Source organism: Castor canadensis, chromosome 4 (genome assembly GCF_047511655.1).
Source record: "Castor canadensis chromosome 4, mCasCan1.hap1v2, whole genome shotgun sequence".
NCBI classification, from domain to species: Eukaryota; Metazoa; Chordata; class Mammalia; order Rodentia; family Castoridae; genus Castor; species Castor canadensis.
Window position 1 is genome coordinate 114,111,881 of NC_133389.1, and position 19,939 is coordinate 114,131,819.

The window sequence follows — 19,939 nt, forward strand, 5'->3', positions numbered from 1 at the left end:
TTTCCATTGCCAGAAATTATTTTAAAAAGATTTACCAGAATAACTGTGAAAAAGGACAATTGCTAGTCCTTGAGGACTGCACAGTGCAACTGAGAAACATTCTTACCTGAAAAATATCTGATACAATATCTACTATAGATATTCAAAGTAAAAGAAAGAATGTACATTAGAAGAAATGGTTACTTTTTCTGGGTAGATGAGGGAAGAAAAATGCTTACCTTTGATTTGTTAAAGAGTTCATCCATGGTTATTAAAACTTCTTTGCCTCACAGTTTGTTCTAAATTATTTTCAGCACTAAAATTTATAATAATTTATACCTGAAGAGAATTTCAAGATATTCAAATGACTGACACAATGCCATTTGGGCAAGCTCCCTGAAATCATACAAATGGCCTTTTTTAGAGTAATGAGGAAACATTTTTATATCATATCTGATTTCAAAACTTCACATGACTGTTTTCCCTCTTGACAGTCAACATGTTTTGAGTTAGGCACCAGAGTTTTATATTCACTGTCCATTTATTTTCACAGCATCAAAAAAATGTACACTCAGGGATCAACAGTCATTGCAATTTTTACTACTTCCTTTAAGAAGTAAATCAAGATCAGAGTTCATTATTGCTTACAGATAATTATGCTCTGGAAACACTACAGTATGAGGATTAATATTCAAGTTCAATCTTTTTAACTAATGTAGTGATGTTCTTCCTTGTCTTATAGCTAGTGCTTTGTCAGTACTAGTCCCAATATAACCATTGTCAGAAAACCCTTAGACTCACAAAAGAATAATAAAATAATATTTAAAAATACTTTCCTTTTTATTGCATGGGTTTTCAGTGATTCAAAAAGAACACTGGGCTGGGGTTGTAGTTCAGTGGTAGAACACATATTTAGCACATGCAAGGCCCTGGATTTAATTATTAGCACCACTTTAAAAAAGCTGTCAAGCACTTTGTCCCCCATATAAATTACACATAGATCAAAGATTCATTTGTACTCTTCACAGGCTTGCATCTAACTATAAAGTATCTATTAGCATCCACAAAGAGTAAATGTGCTTTTATATCATGTATCATTGATATGATAGTTTCCAGAAGCATCAAATGTTAAAGGAATTTTGCCAAGTTGGTTCTGCCTTTCTACCAGACATATTTATTATTTTGCTGCTGGTTTAATAAACTTGGCAACAGTGTGGTTTAATATCTATGTTTACTCTGAGAAGTCAAACACTAAATGATACTTTCTTAGCTTTAGTGTATTCTTCACCTTTAAAGGAAAAAAATACTAGAAAGCACTGTTTTGTGCTTGTTCAAGAAAGCTCTTAAAATAGTTTACCAAAAAACACCTTACTGGGTTTTGTTTAAATGGGAGTCAATGACTTTAAAATATCCCTGGTCTAGGGCTGGTGGAGTGTCTCAAGTTGTAGAGCGCCTGCCTAGCAAGTGTGTGGCCCTGAGTTCAAGCCCCAGTACTGAAAAAAAAAAAAAAAATCCCTGCCTGAATGAATTCAAATTACTTTTTATAACTTATCTCTCCTTTATGCATTTAATGAAGAAGGGCTATCCAAAAAGAAACAATTATCGTCTGAGAAGCAAAACAAGTAACAAATGATCTGGCAACAAGGTGGTGATATAAGCTAAATTTTTTGAAGTGGCAAAGCAAAATGGCTTTTTACCATGGCTAAAATAAAGTGGGAGAGCAATTCAGCTGCAGCTGGAGCTAGGCAACACTCTACCACTGAGCTACATCCCCACCTCTGTGGTAACTTTTATATGCAACTTTTGTTGGAGGAATTGGGTTTAGTTTTTTGAGGTTTTCTGGGAGAAAATACTACCTATTCCAAGGAGGGAATATATCTTAAGATAGAATGCCCTTGAAATGTAGATCATTCCCTCAGGAGTCCAGAGCTTCTGCTTTGCCAAGAAATCAGCCCCAATCCTTCATATCCTTTCCCTGCCCCCCACCCTCCCAGTGTACCCGGTAGGCAAATACTCTACCTCTGGGTTATACTCCCTACCACTCTATTTAATTTCCTGTTTCTGATTGCTGCTGTATTTTGTGTGGGCTCCTCCCACCCCAGTTCTGCTTACCTTCTTATTTTTAGATCATTGTACCTCGTACCATTAGGTACCAAAGGAGGAAAATTCTGTAGCTTTTGTCTACCATCTTCACACAGGAGTCTATTTTCTTAGTTGAAAACACACAATAACAAAACTGATAATCTACAGAGGAAATCTGGTTTTAAAACCTAAATTATTTAACAAATTACTATACCATACCCTTCCCTTCATTTCATTTGGTCATTTATTTGCAGCAAAGATACTTATTCAGCACCTATATCAGGTAGTAGGGATGGAGCAGTGATAAAAGAAATAACCTGCCCTAATAGGGCTTATATTATAATGAGGAAGCAAAAAAAGAAAGAAAAAAGAAAAACAGAGCAGACTGTGGCAGAATAAGAATGAAAGTCAGACCATACAGGAGTTGCTAAAAAATACAAACAAGGGATGATAGGAGCTTAGAACTGGATGATGGTCACTGTGTTCCAGGTGTTTGTGTCCCAAATTCCTATGTTGAAATTCTAACATCACCAACATGATGATATTAACAAGCTGTGCCTTTTGGGAGATGATGAGGTCATGAAGGCAGAGCCATATTTTGAAAGTAGGGCTAAAGGACCTAAGATGGACTAGATATATAGCATAAAAGAGTGAATGCTGACTCCATAGATTTTGTTCTCAGGAAACAGAGGACCAAAATGAACATTTATTTATATACAGAGACTGCAAAAAGTGTGGCATCAGGTAGGGGAGTTGGGGTCTGGTATAAATCAATAGATCGATTTGGACATGTTAAGTTGAAGATGCTAACTAAACATCCACATGGAGATGTCAGGCATAAATATAGTTAAGCAATACAAATTGGAAGTTCAAGGGGAAAATGCAAGTTGGAGACAGAAATTTAGGAGTTTCTTACTTATAGTATTTAAAGCCACGAAACAGCTGAAATCACAAAGTATAAGTACTGACATAAGACTCTTTGGTGCTCCCATATTTAGAAGTTGGAGAAAAAGGGAAAAGAAAGGAAATTAAGAAGTGACTGGTGAAATGAGTGAAAAATTAAGAATAATGTTCTAGAAACTAAGTGAAAAATAAGTTCAAGAAGGAGATGGTAAGGTATTGATAAGCTAAGTAAAATGAAGACTTATCAGTGAAAACTGACAACTGAATTCAGCAACATAGCACAGATGTTTCAATGAAGTGGCTGAAAAAAAGAGTTTAAAAAATCAGCTGGTGTGGTGGTGCACACCTGTAGTCCTGGTTATGTGCAGGCTGAAGTAGGAGGAGTGCTTGAGTCCATGAGATGAAAACCAGTAAGACTCTGTGTTGGAAAAACCAAAACACCTAAATTTTTCAATTATGGAGTGTCTTCAGAAAGCCTTTTTTCTACAAGGGTTTGAATAGGATATATTTTCTGAGCTTTTGACAATTTGTGATACTTTTATGCTCCTTTCATACATGAAAATTAAGAAAAAGTTTCTTTCTCTCTCTCTCTTACTCTCTCACTCTCTGAGATAGGATCTTGTTATATAATTCAGACCACCCTTGAATGAACTCTTGACCCTCCTGCCTCAGCCTTCCAAGTGCTGGGATTACAGGTGTTTATCACCATGCCTGGCTTTTAAAAAATTCCTTAAAAATTTTTTTATACAGTTAAATTTAAAATTCTTAATTGTAAGTTGTATGTATTTATGGATTACAAGTGATGTTATGATTTATGAAAAAAATGTATAATAATTAAATCAAAGACTGGTGGTATGGTTCCAGCGGTAGAGTACCACACTAGCAAGCATGAGGTCCTGAGCTCAAATCACAGTACCATATCTATTCAACTCAAGTACTTATCACTTCTAGTAGTAAGAATATTTGAAATTCATATGGAGCAATTTTAAAATGTATAACATATTATTAATTTACTATATTCATGACACTGTGCAACATATCTCAAAGGGGAAAAACCCAACTCATTCCTCCTGTCTAATTGAGGCTCTGTACCCTGTAACCATTATCTCCCCTTTCCCTCAAACTCTGGCCTCTGATAACCACCATTCTGTTTCTTTGAATTCAACTGCATAAGTTAGAATATCTAGTATTTGTTTCTGTGCCTGGCTTATTTTACTTAGCATAATGCTCTCCAACTAATTCATTTGTCAAAAATAACAAAATTTCTTTTCTTTTTAAGGTAGAATAGTATTCTTCTGTGTATATGCACCACATTTCCATTAGTCACTAATCCACTAATGGACACTTAGATTGAGTCATAATTTGACTATTACGAATGTGATGAAATGAACATGAGAGAGTAAAAATCTTCTTTACTTACTGATTTCAAATCAATGAATATCAAAATATCCAGAGGTGGAATTCACTGAACTATATGGTAATTTTATTTTTAGTTTTTTACTTTTGTGAGGAACTTTCAGGCTATACTAACTTTTTTTTTGTGCTAGGTACTGAATCTGGGCCTTGTGCTTGCTAGGCAGGCACTCTACCACTTAACCAATTTAATTTAATTTCTTGAAAGTTCTAGCTACTACAAAACTCTAGAAGACAACTCAGCCAAATTCTTACCACTTTAGAACGGTGATTAGCTTCCCTCAAGTTTCTAATAACCCTTTCCTCATTTTTACCTGAGACCTCCCCAGAACAGCCTTTAAATATCTCTATTTCTATTGACATTCTGTTCATGATTATTCATTTATCTCTATATGAAGATGGAAGCTTCCTTCTTAGGTTGCTTTTCTTTCTGAGCCCTCACCAGAATCATGCAGAATATATTGGTAGCATGCTTCTAGTTGGGAACTTCTTTAAAGACTTTGTCATAAGCGGGCTTTGTCAAACAGGACTAGGTTGTTGAACTTTGCCTTTAGACCATTTCTTTTTGGCCTTGCCCCCAGATTTGTTTACTGGGTCCTTGTACTTTTTTGGTGAACTTTCTGGTGTCTTTTTTTCTTGTTGTCCGGGTCAGCATTGAGAAGCACAAGTGGAAGCAACCACTGCAGCCTTGCTAAGATGTTGGACAAAAGAGCTGTTGTTCAATTTAAGCCCAATACCACCAGAAAAAAAAAAAAATCCAAATTAAGAATCATTCAGATACTATTTCTTGTCAATTAGTTTAGCAAAAATCTCAAAGTTTTATAACACACCTGTTAGACTCTTATGGAAAATTCCCCTGCCCCCATCTTTGTATTTTTGGCTTGATGGAGTATAATCCCAATGATGGAGAATTTGGCAATATATAATGAAGTTACATGTGTATCTATATTTTGTGTAGCAAATCTCACTTTTAAGAATCTACTCAACAATGACACTAATATGACAATAGGTACAGAGGAAATTATTCATTCAAGCTTTGTTATAGGAAAAGCCTAGAAATAAGCCGTATGTCCATTATAGGGTAATAGTTGAATTAATCATGGTATATCCACACAGTGGAGTACTATGCAAGTTTTTATGAGTTAGGAATATATGTAGTATGACATATTTAACAGTAAACTTGAGAAAATAATAAGTGATAAAAGCAGGTTGGAATAAAGCATGTATAGTATACCACTAAAAATTTATATATTTACCTATCTTTTAACTGAAAAGATAAATTACAACCTTCAAACAATATGTTTACCTATAAGGAGGGAGGGAGCAGGGTAATAAAAATGGGAAAAGTATGTGGGTTTCTCATAAAATCTGTTTAGTGCACACAGAACTATGTGAAATAACTTATTGTTATAAAACAAAATTAGTGTTAAAAGGAAATTGCATAAAAATGAAAGCTAATTGAAATAAACTTAGTTGTATACAATAATTGGGGCTGAGGTTGTAGCTCAATGGTAAAGCATGTGCTTAGCACATTTAAGGCCCTACATTCAATCCCCAGCAGCCCCAACACACACACACACACACACACACACACACACACACACACACACACACACACACACACACATACAATTTAACAGTATATTCCTCAGGCTATACCCTAAGAAAAAAGAAGCAAAAAACTCTTCCAGCTTCTATCCACTACCAATTTTCAACGTTAATGCCATATTTTCAGGTATTTGTTACAGCAAAGCACTATTCTACATCACAGAACCCAAATCTTTATTAGTCAGTATTCTCCAGAAAAACAGAACCAACAGGATGTATGTTTGTAGATGGCGATTTACTTTAAGGAATTGACTCATATGATCATGTAATATTCCAAAATCTGCAGTCAGCAAACTGAAGACCCAAGGCTGATGGTACACGCTGAGTGCAAAAGATGAGAGGCTCAAGACCCAACAAGAGCACATGCTTCAGTTCAAGTCTAGAGAAAAGAAAAAACAATGTGCTAGCTCAATATTCAGGCAGGAGGCATTCCTTCTTTCTCACAGTAAAGTCAACATTTTTGTTCTATTTAGACCTTCAAATGATTGCAATAGGTGTAAGCAAGGACTTCCTCAATAGAACTCCAGCAGCCCAGCAACTAAGAGATAGGATGGACAAATAGGACTACAAGAAATTAAAAAGCTTCGTATAACAAAAAAAAATGGTCTCTAAACTGAAGAGACCACCCACAGAATGGGAGAAAATATTCACTTGCTATACATTAGACAAAGGACTGATAACTACAATATACAGAGAACTCAACCCCTCCCCAAATCAATGAACCAATAAAAGAGTGGGCAACTGAACTAAACAGAACTTTTTCAAAGGAAGAAATCCAAATGGCCAAAAAACACATGAAAAAATGCTCACCATCCCTGGCCATAAAGGAAATGCAAATCAAAACCACACTAAGATTCCACCACACTCCTTGCCTTTCAGTTGTAAGCCTATGTGATGTATCATCAAAACAGATAATATAAAGAGGGAATGTCCTAATTGTGATTTTTAATTTTATGTATCAATTTGATGAACGAAGGTGCCCAAGTATTTGGTCACTCATTACTCTGGGTATGTCTGTGAAGGTGTTTTTGGATGAAATTTATATTTTAATTAGTAGACTGAATAAAGCAACTTGTCTTCCCAAATGTTAGAATAGCTATCATCAAAAACACCACCAACAACAAATGTTTTTGAGGATGCAGGGGAAAAAGGAACCCTCATACACTGCTGGTGGGAATGTAAGCTAGTACAACCACTTTGGAAAACAATATGGAGGCTTCTTAAAAAACTAAATATATGATCCAGTAATACCACTCCTAGGGATATACCCAAAGGAATGCGACTCAGGTTATTCCATAGGCACCTGCACAGCCATGTTAATTGCAGCAATGTTCACAATACCCAAGTTATGGAAACAGCCAAGATGCCCCACTACTGACGAATGGATCAAGAAAATGTGGTATTTATACACAATGGAATTTTATTCAGCCATGAAGAATAATGAAATCTTGTCATTCGCAAGTAAATGGATAGAACTGGAGAACATCATCTTTAGTGAAGTTAGCCAGGCTCAGAAGCCAAAAATCGTATGTTCTCCCTCATATGTGGACTTTAGACCTAAAACAAATGCAGTAATATTATAGGACATTGGTCACATGCTAAGGAGAGAATGCATACAGGAGGAATAGGGAAAGGTAGGAAATCCAAAATTTGGAAGTATTTGATGTGCCCACTGTAGAGGAGCTAATACAGTAATGTTAAACTGACAGAGGCCACTATGGGAAGGTGACCGGGAAGTAGTGAAGAGGTCTGGTAGAGATGAACCAATTCGGGTTTTAATATATATGTGCATGGAAGCAATGCTAGGAATCTCTCTGTATAGCTATCCTTATTTCAAACCAGCAAAAACGCTGTATCTTTCTTATTATCGCTTATCGGTATTTATACACAATGGAATTTTACTTAGCCATGAAGAATAATGAAATCTTGTCATTTGCAAGTAAATGGATAGGACTGGAGAACAACATCTTAAGTGAAGTTAGCCAGGCTCAGAAGCCAAAAATCGTATGTTCTCCCTCATCTACAGACTTTAGACCTAAAACAAATGCAAATGTTGTCTTCTCTTCAACAGAATTGGAGAAGAGGGCAGAACAGGTTCTGCCTGGAAGAAAGGGGTTGGGGAAGAGAGGGAAGGGATGGGGGTTAAGGGGGGAGAGATGGCCCAAACAATGTATGCACATATGAATAAATGAATTTTAAAAACCCAACATGTGCTGGGTCTGGTGGTTCACAACTATAATCCTAGCTACTTGAAAGTCTGAGATTGGGAGGATCACAGTTCAAGGCCAACTTGGGCAAATAGTTCATGAGACCCACCCCCATCTTCAAAATAACCATACCAAAATGGACTAGAGGTGCAATATGAGCAGTAAAGCACTTGCTTTGCAAGCACAGAGTCCTGAGTTCAAAACCCAGTTCCACCAAAAAAAAAGCTGTCAACATGTAGCTGGGTGTGCTGGTTCATACCTGTAATCCTATCTACTTGGGAGGCAGAGATCAGGAGAATTTCAGATCAAGGCCAGTCTAGGCAAAAAAGTTCTGAAGACCCCAACTCAATCAATAAAAGCTGGATGTGGTGGTGTATGCCTATCACTCCAGCGACAAGGGAAAAATAAATAGTAGGATTGTAGTCCAGGTCAGCCAGGGCATATAAATGTGAGACCCTATTCAAAAAATCCATAAAAGGAAAAAGGGCTCAAGTGGTAGAGTGAGTGCCTGACTGTCAAATGTGAAGTCCTGAGTTCAAACCACAGTACTAGAAAAACAAACAAACAAACAAAAAAAGCCAACATGTATTTTCTTTTATGGTTCCTGCTTTTTTTGTTTTAACTTAGAATAATTTTCTCACCTCAAGGTTGCAAAGACTTTTCTATTGTTTTTTTTCCTCAGAGATTTCTGTGTTAAGTTTTTCATTTTTAGTTTTTTTTTTTGGCAGTATTGGGTTTGAACTCACGCTTGCTAGGTAGGTTCTCTACCATTTGAGCCACTCCATCAGCCCTTTTTTGAGTTTTTTTTTTTTTTTTTTGAGATAAGATCTCTTGAACTATTTGCCCGGGATGGCTTCAAACTACAATCTCTTGATCTCTGCCTCCCAAGTAGCTAGGATTACAGGCTTGAGCCACCAGCACCTACTCATTCTAGTTTTAATTGACATTGTATTATTTATATTGATCAATTTGGTTGATCAATAACCTTGAGTATTGCAACCCACAAACATGCTCTATTAGTTTAGGTCATTTTAAAGCTCTCTCTTCAGTGTTTTCTAGTTTTCAGGGTAGACATTGTCTTTTGTTATATTTGTTCTTGAGTATTATTGTATTGGCACAATCTAAAAAACATTCAGAGGTTGGGAATGCAGCTTAGTGGTTGAGTATACACACATCAAATGTTAAGGCTTTGGTTTCATTACTCAGCATCCCTGCCCCCACCCTCCAAAAAAAATCCCATTGACGTTATTGTTATTGCTTTATTATTTTGTTATTTATTTCTAATCTTTGAAATAGTCTTTTGCCACTCTGTATGATGCTAACTGAGGGTTTTCAAGTATACTCCATCAGATTAAGGAAGTCTCTATTACTCCTGTTTACTGTGTTTTTTTTTTCCATGAATGTGTCTTGAATGGTTTGAACTGTTTGTTCTGCATATCTTAAAATAATATGGTTTTTATTTATTACTGAAGTGAATTAAAATCAATAATAAAGTGTTGAATGTTGATAGAGCCTTGCATCCTCTTTGCTCATGATACTGTCCTTTTTATAAATTACTTAGTGTGCTGCTTTGTAAAGTATTTTTACATTTATGTTCATGAGGGATATCAGACCAAAAATGTTGTTTTGATAATAATCTTTGTCAGATTTTGGTATTATACCTCTCTCTACCTAACAAATTATGTTTTGAAGTGATCTCCTCTCTTCTATTTTCAGAAATGTTTGTGAACATTTGAGAATTTTGACTCTTATGTCAATTTTGGTAAGTTTTCTTTTAGGCTTTTTGTTTGTTTTGTTTTTTGAATAGCCCAGGCTGGTCTCAAAAAGTGAGATCCTCCTGCTTCAGCCTCCAAAGTACTGGGGTTAAAGATGTAGGCACCAGGTTCAGTGTGTCTTAATTTTATCTTTTCACAGTCAGATTTTGGTTTGCCAATTTTGTTGGTTGTCTCTTTTGTGCATACATGTGTATGTTTGATTTCTGTTCTTTAATTCTTCATTGCACTTACTTTTTGTTTGCTTTTCTTATGCTAGCTTCTTAATATGGCATATTCAGTCATTACTTTTACAACTAACCTTCCTTCCTTCATTCCTTCCTTCCTTTTTCTCCCTCCTCTCCCCCTCTCTTTCCTTTCCTTTGGTGCTGGGGATTGAGCCCAGAGCCTTGCAAATGCTAAGCAGGTACTCTACCACTGAGATGTAAATTCCAGTTCTCTTATTTTCTGATCTAAGGAATAAAACTGTGTTACTTTGTAAGCGTTGCTTTATCTCCTTCACCAAATTTTGATATACTGTATTTTCATTGTCATTCACTTCCAAGTATAATTTTCCTTTTGATTTTTTCAAAATAAGGTTACTTTAATTCCCTCCTCTCACATGCTGTATTTTCCTATAGTAGTTTTATATATTAGTTTCATTGCTTATTTAGGAAATAAATACATTGAAAACCCTGAAGGACAATGTTATAATTTTTGCTTTAAACATCCATAGGTCTTTTTAAAGAACTTAAGAAAACAAAGTCTTTTATTTTTTTATCCAGATATTTACCATTTCTGATGTCCTTCATTTGCTCCTGAAGATCCAAATATTCTGTTAATATCATTTCTTTTTCACTTGAAGAACTTCCATTGTCACTTCTTGTAGTACAAGTCTGCTGAAGACAAATTTCTCTTAGTTTTCCATTTAAAAAATTGTCTTAATTTTGCCATCATTCTTGAAGGATACTTCCAATGGACATGGAATTGAGGGCTAACTGATTTATTGTTTCAGCTTTTAGGATGATGTTATTCTGTCTTCTGGCATCTACAGTTTTTGATGAAAAAATGCTGATATTTGAATTATTATTCTTTTGCATGTAAAGCATTGCTTTTCTTTGTTGGCTTTCCAGATTTTCTCTTTGTCTCAAGTTTCAGATTCAACAGTCCTCGTAGTTCTAACCTGTACCTCAGTATGCCTCATCTCTTCATTTCTGTCATGTTCAATATATATTTTCTCTAAGTCTTCCCCTCTTACTATCTACTTTCTTCATTTGTAAGCTATCAATGTTACTTGTAAGAATTGCTGATTTACAAGATAGTGTTTTATAATTTGCACTGCTCCTCAGCAATACGTTAATTCTCCCAGAGGACCAGTCCAAATTTAAGAATGCAAGAATGAGAGATATACTTTAAAACAGAAAATAATTAGTAGCTACATAGGATTTCAAGAATTATCACTTTCTAGAAGGCACTACCTCAAATCCTTTCAAAAGTGAATGTAGACAGGTTATATGTATATGGGGGGGTACTAGCATGCACTCTACCACTGAGTTACTCCTTTAGCTATATTTCTTAACTAAGTTCTGAGATAAAACTTCCAATTTTAAAAAGAAGAAAACAGATACCATATGGTAATTATTATTTAAGGGCAATTGGACAAAAAAAATTGTCCAGTCCTACCAAAATCATCAGAGGTGTGCTGAATCAGTGAACAGTTCATCTTTTTGCTCAGGGATGCACAAGATATTAGTCAAACCAGTAAAACTGAAAGAATTCAAATACTCTTAGTAAATGATGTAATCTATTTCTGCAATGAAGATCAAAGACTAGAAATGCTTATACCAACCACCTTTCAGATTTGGGAAACGTTTTTTCTGTAATGGCCACGTCTCTCGAATACATAGTTTAATCACATCAATAAATTCTTTTAAATACAACTAATCCAAATTACACATAGTATTCTTCCACAACTCTTAGAATGGTGTCTTGGGAGCTGCCTGAGGACACAGTCATGTTGTCAGACTTCAGAGTGACCTGAAAATTCACCTTATCTTCATCCCAGGAAACTTTTTTTTCTTTCTTTTTGCATATACAATTATCATATTTTATTAGACATTATTATTTCGGTTTTCCATATAAAAACATTCTAAACTGTCAGATAAGAATACTTTTCTAGAGGCAAGAAAGTAGTAATTTTGCTTTCAAATATAAGATATAATGAACTGAAAAAATAAGGATTTATGGTATACATTTCAAAACTGTGGAAGAGGAAATGGTATAATTATTATGTTTGTACTTAAGGATTATAGTTTAGCTAATTTATATCACTGTACCACATAAATACATAAACTGCAGCCTTCTAAGTTGCTAACCCCAAGAATCTCATCTTATATAATTTTCAAAACTGTCAATATTTCCTTTTTCTAATAAATCTTCTAAGTGAGAAAGATAAACAGCAAAAGAGCCATAATAATGGTCAGTAAAACAGTAGAAATTAAATAATACTTCACCCTGCACAGAACTGTAGTGCCTTAGAGCCCTCATGGAAATAAGAGTTACCAAGGATACTAACCAGAGTAAAGTCTAACTCAGGGAGAAGCAGCATATATATTTTCATTTGAAGGAGGGAACTGTGGTAGAGCTTTCTGACTCCTGTTGCTTGTGATTCTGGGGAGTGCTTGCCAGATAACCTAGAGTAAGTGTACAACATACAAGTAGCATATTTCTGGAAATTTGCTGAGAAGCAAGTAGATTATAAAAATCTCAAATTTAGGGGCATATGGGAGGCCTTGTGTTCAATTTCCAGCAACAAAAATCAAAACGAAACAAAGCACCCCAACCAACCAACCAAACAAACAACAAATTCTCAAATTTCAAGCTTCTCAGAGCATTTGTCCAGAATTAGGCCCCACGCATCATTAAATGTTCCCCTCAAAATACATGGAAGCTGCAGTCACTGCTGCTCTAGAGGCTGAAGCAGAATAATCACCAGAGCCCAGAAATTTGAGGACAGCCTTGTCAACATAGTGAGACCCTGCCTCAGAAAACAAAGACAAAAAACCAAACAAACATACTTGTTATTTAATAGGTTATTCTACTGAATATGGTCTAAGGACAAGAGTCACACATTTTTCTCCATAGTCTACAGAGCCTTGATGAGTGATCATTTAGTCAATAGCCATGAGGTATATATATCTTGTATTTTGTCGCTGGGATAAATTCATTGATTCACATAGGTAGGCATGACTTTCATGAGCACAATTTACTTGCTTTTCTGGACCATCTTCATGAACCTATGACTTTTCACAGATTCAACTGGCTTAAGTTATTCTAAGCACAGCCTTTTTCATGTTTGCACTGTCAAAATTTGGCCCAGTGGTTGATTAAGTCTCCAGTAGGCATGGTAAGATGATATAATGGTTTTCTCATTGGCAAAGTGTATTACCCTGATCAAATAAAGTGTTCCACCAGGTCTGAAAAGCATACTTTTTGAGTGAGTGGTATGCAATTTTGGAGGGGAAAAAGAGTGTATTTTTAAAGTTTATTTCATTTTTAAGGGGGTTGAGGGTATAGCTCAGTAAGAGAGCACATGCCTAACATATGTAAGGTCATGCGTTTAATTTCCAGCACTGGAAAAAAAAGAGGGGGTGGCAGTTTCCTCATAGTTTATGATGCTGGCATCTTTGCCAGTATTTCCAGACATCTGAGAAAATATTATTGGGGAGGAGTGAAGAGGAATGATAGAGATTGAACCCAGAAACTCATATATGCTAGGCAAGCAGTTTACCCTGAGGTACATCTCCAGGCTAAAACCAGAGAAACTTAGTTTTCTGATGTACAGATTGGTCTTATTTTCTCCTGCTACAAACATGGGAATAGCTACTCTCTAAAGAACCCTGACTTGTATTAATGCGCAATACTACTTGGAAAAGGAAATAAGCAAAATTCTTAAATTCAAAGTGTCTCAGTTTTCTCTCTAAAATTATGCCTGCACATATAATAACATTATAGCACTTTGAGATTACAAACCTATGTTTTTAAAAAATTGAGTTATATGACATATAAATTATTCTAATAGCTTCTTCAGTAGAAGTTTGGCTTGGGTTAAACCATGTCACAGGGCTGGCAGTGTAGCTCAGTGATAACTGCCTAGTATGCCCAAAACCCTAGGTTTAATCCTCAGCATGGGGGGGAGAGTGGGATGTCATATAAACTCACTAATCCCATGAAACTAATCACATATCAACAATATTGGAAGTTCTCATTATCTGTGTTCAGCCAGGGAGATGTGTTGCCAGACTCTCTGGTGACTAAAGTATAGGCATTAGAAAGATACATGAACTCTTTTTCTGGGCTAGGGATGAAGCTCAGTGGAAGAGGAGTGCTTTGTATGAACAAGCCCCTATGTTTGATCCCCAGTATGCAAATAATGAGAACTCTTTTCCTCCCTAGGATTGAACCCAGGACCTTGCAAACACTAGGCATGTGCTCTATTACTGAGCTACCCTCCCAACCCCTAAATAAATAAAATTTAAAAATAAACTCTCCTCCTCTCCAAAATTGCACTCCACTCCCACAAAAAAAAAGTATACTTCTAGACCTGGTAGGACACTCATTTGATCTGAGTTATACACTTTGCTGATAAGAAAACCATTATATCATTTTATCATGCCTGTTAGAGACTTATATTCAACCACTGTCCCATTGTGACATCCATCCAAAGGGTTTCCATTAAAGCAATCACTCCTAGTTCTTACCCTATCCCTCTAATACCTAACATCACCTAAGTCAATGTCCATTTGCAGGGAACAAAATTTCTCTACCTATTTTAATCAAAAAAGCATTTTTTCATTTAAAAATTAAGTGTTAGATAAATTTTCAAAGATTCAGAATATTTTAAAAGGAGTATAATAAATCCACACATTTTCATTCAACGTATGACATTATGAACACATGGCTATTCTTGTTTCCTTATATACCTGTACTCACTTCCATCTCAAGACTATCTTCATGCAAAGCATCCATACTATCATCTCTTCTGAAAATACTCCAGAAAGTACCTCTAGAAGATAAATTTTTTCCTAAAAAAAGCAGAATCACTGTACCATTTTGACACTTAAAATCAATAAGAATTTTCATTAAAAATTTTTTACTCCCTGTATTATATTCCCTTCAGTCCCTTTCCTCCCCTCCCCTTTTCATTATCTAGTCAGTATTCAAATTTCCCTAATTGTCTTACAAAATTATTTTATAACTGGTTTTTCTGGGATCACAGACCCAGAAAATGTATGTAGACACATATCGATTAGGCTGATATATTGCTAAGTAGTTCTTTGAGAGGAAGGACAGTTTTATCAAATTAATTCTAGGGAGGTTATTTGCTTATTTATTTATTTATTTATTTAGTGGTGCTGGCAATCAAACCTAGGGCCTTGCACATGCAAGCAAGCTATATTCTCAGTCCTTAATGAGTTTTTGCACCCTAGTATAATCAAGAGGAAAAAAGAACACAAACTGTAAGTATAGTGAATAAGAAAAAGAATATGACAATTACATTGGAAGCCCCCTTAATACACTCACTCAATTGCTATTTCTATCAACATTCATAAATTCAGTGTCATGAATTCTAACACCATAGATTAATTTTGACTGTTTTTAATTATTATAACACTTACCACTTAAGTGTTTAAGTGTTACACACCTACTACACTATATTACATCTATCTTTACTGATTCAACATTATCTTTATAACATTCATTCATATTGCTGTATATAGTATCAATTATTCATTCACTTTCATTGCTGGATAGTACTCCATCATGTGTATGTCAACATAAGTTTTTAAGCGACAGTGTTGCCCAGACTGCAGGGCAGTGGCCATTCACAGGCATGAGCCCACCACTGATACTTAGCACAGACACACCATCTGACTGGCATGGAGAAGTACAGTCCCAAATTCCTGGGCTCAAATGAACCTCTTGCCTTAGCCTCCCAAACATGGAGGACTGCAGGCAGGTGACATTGTACCTAGCTGCATGCCAACAATTTATCAATTATACTATTTAGAGGCATTTGAATTATTGTCATTTTCAGCTAGCACAATAATGCTATGACTCCTTTTTTAAATTAGTGCACATTTACTGTACAAAGGGGTTGAATTCATTGTGCTTTTCCATATATGTGCACAATGTGCTTTGATCATACCCCTCTATAACTTTCTCATCCCCCTTTTTATTATTTTTAATGGGTTTAATCATTCTATTTTCATACATGAATATAATATACTTTGATCATTTTCACCCCCTATGACTTTCTCTTTTTTGTCCTACCTTCCCAACTAGCACTCCCCCTCAAATAGTCCACTTTTACATTCATGTCTTTTTTTAGGTCTAGATTCTGTATATGAGAGAAAACGTGATTAGTTGCATTTCTCAGTCTGGCTTATTTCACGTAGCACAGTGAGTCACAGTTCTATCCATTTCCCTGCAAACAACATAACTCCATTCTTCTTTATAGTTATGTAATACTCAACTGTGAATATATATCATACTTTCTTTATCCATTCATTGGTTGATAGGCAACTACGTTGATTCCATAGCTTGGCTATTGTGACTAGTGCTGCAATTAGCCACAATAAACATGGGTGTGCAGGCCTTTCTATTGTATGTTAATTTATATTCCTTCAGATATATGTACAGCAGTGATATAGCTGAGTCATAAGGGAGTTCTATTATTTTTAGTTTTCTGACAGACCTCAAAAAGGAAGAAAGAAGAACAGTGAAAAAACACAATCATATTAAAAGGCAAATTTAAAAAAACAAAAAGTCAATCAGAGGTTATTAGAGACTGAGGGTAATGGGGAACTATTACATAGCCATTACCAGGTGGATGTAATTATTGCTACCTAATTTTAGAATTACATATGGTGGAATGGTAGCCTCAGAAGGCCATGGCAGGAGGACAGTGAGCTGAGGTCAGCCTGGGCAACACAGTAAGAGACCCTATTTCAAAGAAAAAAAAAAAAAAAAAACTATACTGGGGGCATGGTGCAAGTGGTAGAAGGCCTGAATACCAAGCACAAGGCCTTGAGTTCAACCCCCAGTACTGGAAAAAAAAAATGAGTCATTCAACTATAAGAAGAATTAGTCTTAAAACTGTTAAATTTACTTAACTAAGATAGTATCAGAGTATGAAAAAAAACAGAAAAAAATTACATTGTATCCTATTAACGCATATATTCCTGATTAAATATCTATCATTAAACATGGTTCAGGCAAAATGAACCCACAAAACAAAAATGTACCATAAATTCTGACAATGGAGAGTCACTCATGTTGTAGTTTTACAATATGCTATTTGAGCACAGATGACTTCATTCTAAATTCAGAAGCTTAATTTTCCTAAATCCAGATTACTACAGCATATAAAAACAAGTACTTTCATGGATTTGTTCTGTTTTATCCTTCTTTCCAGTAATTATACTTAAGGATGTGTCCAATTACTTTAGAGCACAAGAGAAACAACAAATGCTATATTGTTTATATACCCACCTACTGGTCTTAAATGTCTGTTCTGCAATGTATGAAACTGCACAAATGAATACTTAAAAATGAAAACTCAAGGGCTAGGGGTGGGGCTTAATTGGCAGAGCTCCTGCCTAGCAAACTGGAGACTCTGAGTTCAAACTCCAGTAACCAAAGAAAGAAAAGAAAAGAAAACTTAGTTATTTGGAAAAAATAAAACAAACCAAAATTTTACAGAGAGAATGGTACTATTATATTTCCCATGCCCATGCTATTGTAACTGTGGGATGGGACATATGTCAGGGATGGGATGTCTGTAGTTTATGCAAAAAATACCAGAAAATTTATGGGGTATTTTAATGGAGCATTTCTTTTACTTAATGCTAACTAATTTTAGATGTTTTTATATTAAAGCAAATATAAACTGGGGTAAAATGCTTACTGGGAGTATTTTAGTTTGAGAAGTACAGTGTTCAAAATTTACAACCTATAGAAAAAGAACCTGATAGGCCAGATGTGGTGGTAGACACCTGTAATTCCACCTACTCAGGAGGTGAAGATCAGGAGGATGGTGGTTTGAAGACAGCCTGGGCAAAAAGTTAGCAAGATCTCATCTTAACAAAACAACCTGGGTGTGTTGGTACATACCAGCTATGTGAGAGGCAGAGATAGGAGGATGGTGGTCTGAGGCTGGCTCTGGGCAAAGAAGCATAAAGCCCTATCTAAACTATAACTAAAAACAGAAAAGGGCAGAGGACCTGATGAAACCCTGAGTCAAAACCCTAGTACAACCAAAAATTAGTGATAGAACAGTGCTAATTATACAGATAGCTTTATACCTATTCTATTACAAAATACAAATCAAAGTGATGGGACACTAAATACCAACCCAAGTGCCAAATCACTATATTATATACATACATACACACACATTCTCTTTGCATATTGAGTTTCTTAAATCTTTCACTCTAATCCCAAGAATTTTCCTTTCCTCTATGTCACAGCATGCTTACAACCTGAAGCTAACTCAAAGTACTATTCTACACTCCTTTCTAAAATCTGTTTAAAATTATATGACAAAGTGACTTTTTTGTTCCACTAATCTAAGCACATGCATAGGGCTGCAGGTGGCTCAGTGTAGAGCACTTGCCTAGCATGCAAGAGGCTTTTGATTCCCAGCACTGCAAACAGCAGCAGCAACAAAAAACCATGCACAGAGTCATGTAATGACTGCCATAATCAGGATATAGACCTCTTCTCTTCTCTCAGTCCCTTTCTTCCCTGCTAAATCCTTTCACTTTTTTTTTTTTTTTTATTCCCAGTACTTGGGTTTGAATCCAGGGCCTTGCCCTTGCTAGACCACACAACCCTACCACTTAAGCCATGCCCCTAGCCCTTTTTTGCGTTAGCTATTATTATTATTATTTTGCATCAGGTCAAATTTTTGCTCAGGTCCAGCATTAGATGGTATTCCTCCTTCTTATACATCCCATGTAGCTAGCATTACAGACTGTTCCACCACACATGGATTATTTGTTGAGCTGAGGTCTCACTAACTTTTTCCCATGATGGCCTCGAACCATGATCCTCTCTCTGATCTCTGCCTCCTGAGTACCTGGGATTATAGGTGTGTGCTACCATGCCCAGCCTGTACTATACTTGTACAGTGACACAATCTCTAACAACTGCCAACCCATGGACCTGTTAACATTTGTCTTGTCAAGAACAGCTAATAAATGAATCGTATGGAATGTATCCTTTTGAGAATAGCATCTATTCCTTAGATGCTAGTTGCTTAATGTATCAATACCCCATTTCTTTTTATTGCTCAGCAGTATTCTATTGTATTTTATATATTATATGGTATAGTATGTAACAGTATAAAGTACAGTGACTGTTTATACATTCAGTCACTAAATGATTTGGGGTGTTTCTAGTTTGAGGTGATTATACAGAGTGGCCTTAAGCATTTGTATCTAGGTTCTTTTCTAATTTTTAAATGTAGGTGAATTACTATTATAAGCCTTTCCTGATCCTGACATTTATACAAATGTGATATGAAAATTAAACTTTTATAAGAGAAATGATATAGCTGGGTGCCAGTCTCACGCCTATAATTCTAGTTACTCAGAAGGCAGAGAATTAGGATTGCAGTTCGAAGCCAGACTGGGCAAATAGTTTGCAAGACCCTATCTCAAAAAAACCCATCACAAAAAAAAGGGCTGGTGGAGTGGCTCAAGGTGTAGTAGGCCCTGAGTTCAAGACCCAGTACTGCAAAAAAAAAAAAGAGTACTGATTTAAATATTATATGCTTTTTTAGTGGTGCTGGGGATTAATCCCAGGCTTTCATGCATGTTAGTTAAGCATTCTACTACTGAGCTACATCCCCAGCCTTAAATAAATACTTTAAATGCCTAAATAACTTCATCACTTAGGAATTAGCATTAAGAAGACAATTATTCCTATTAC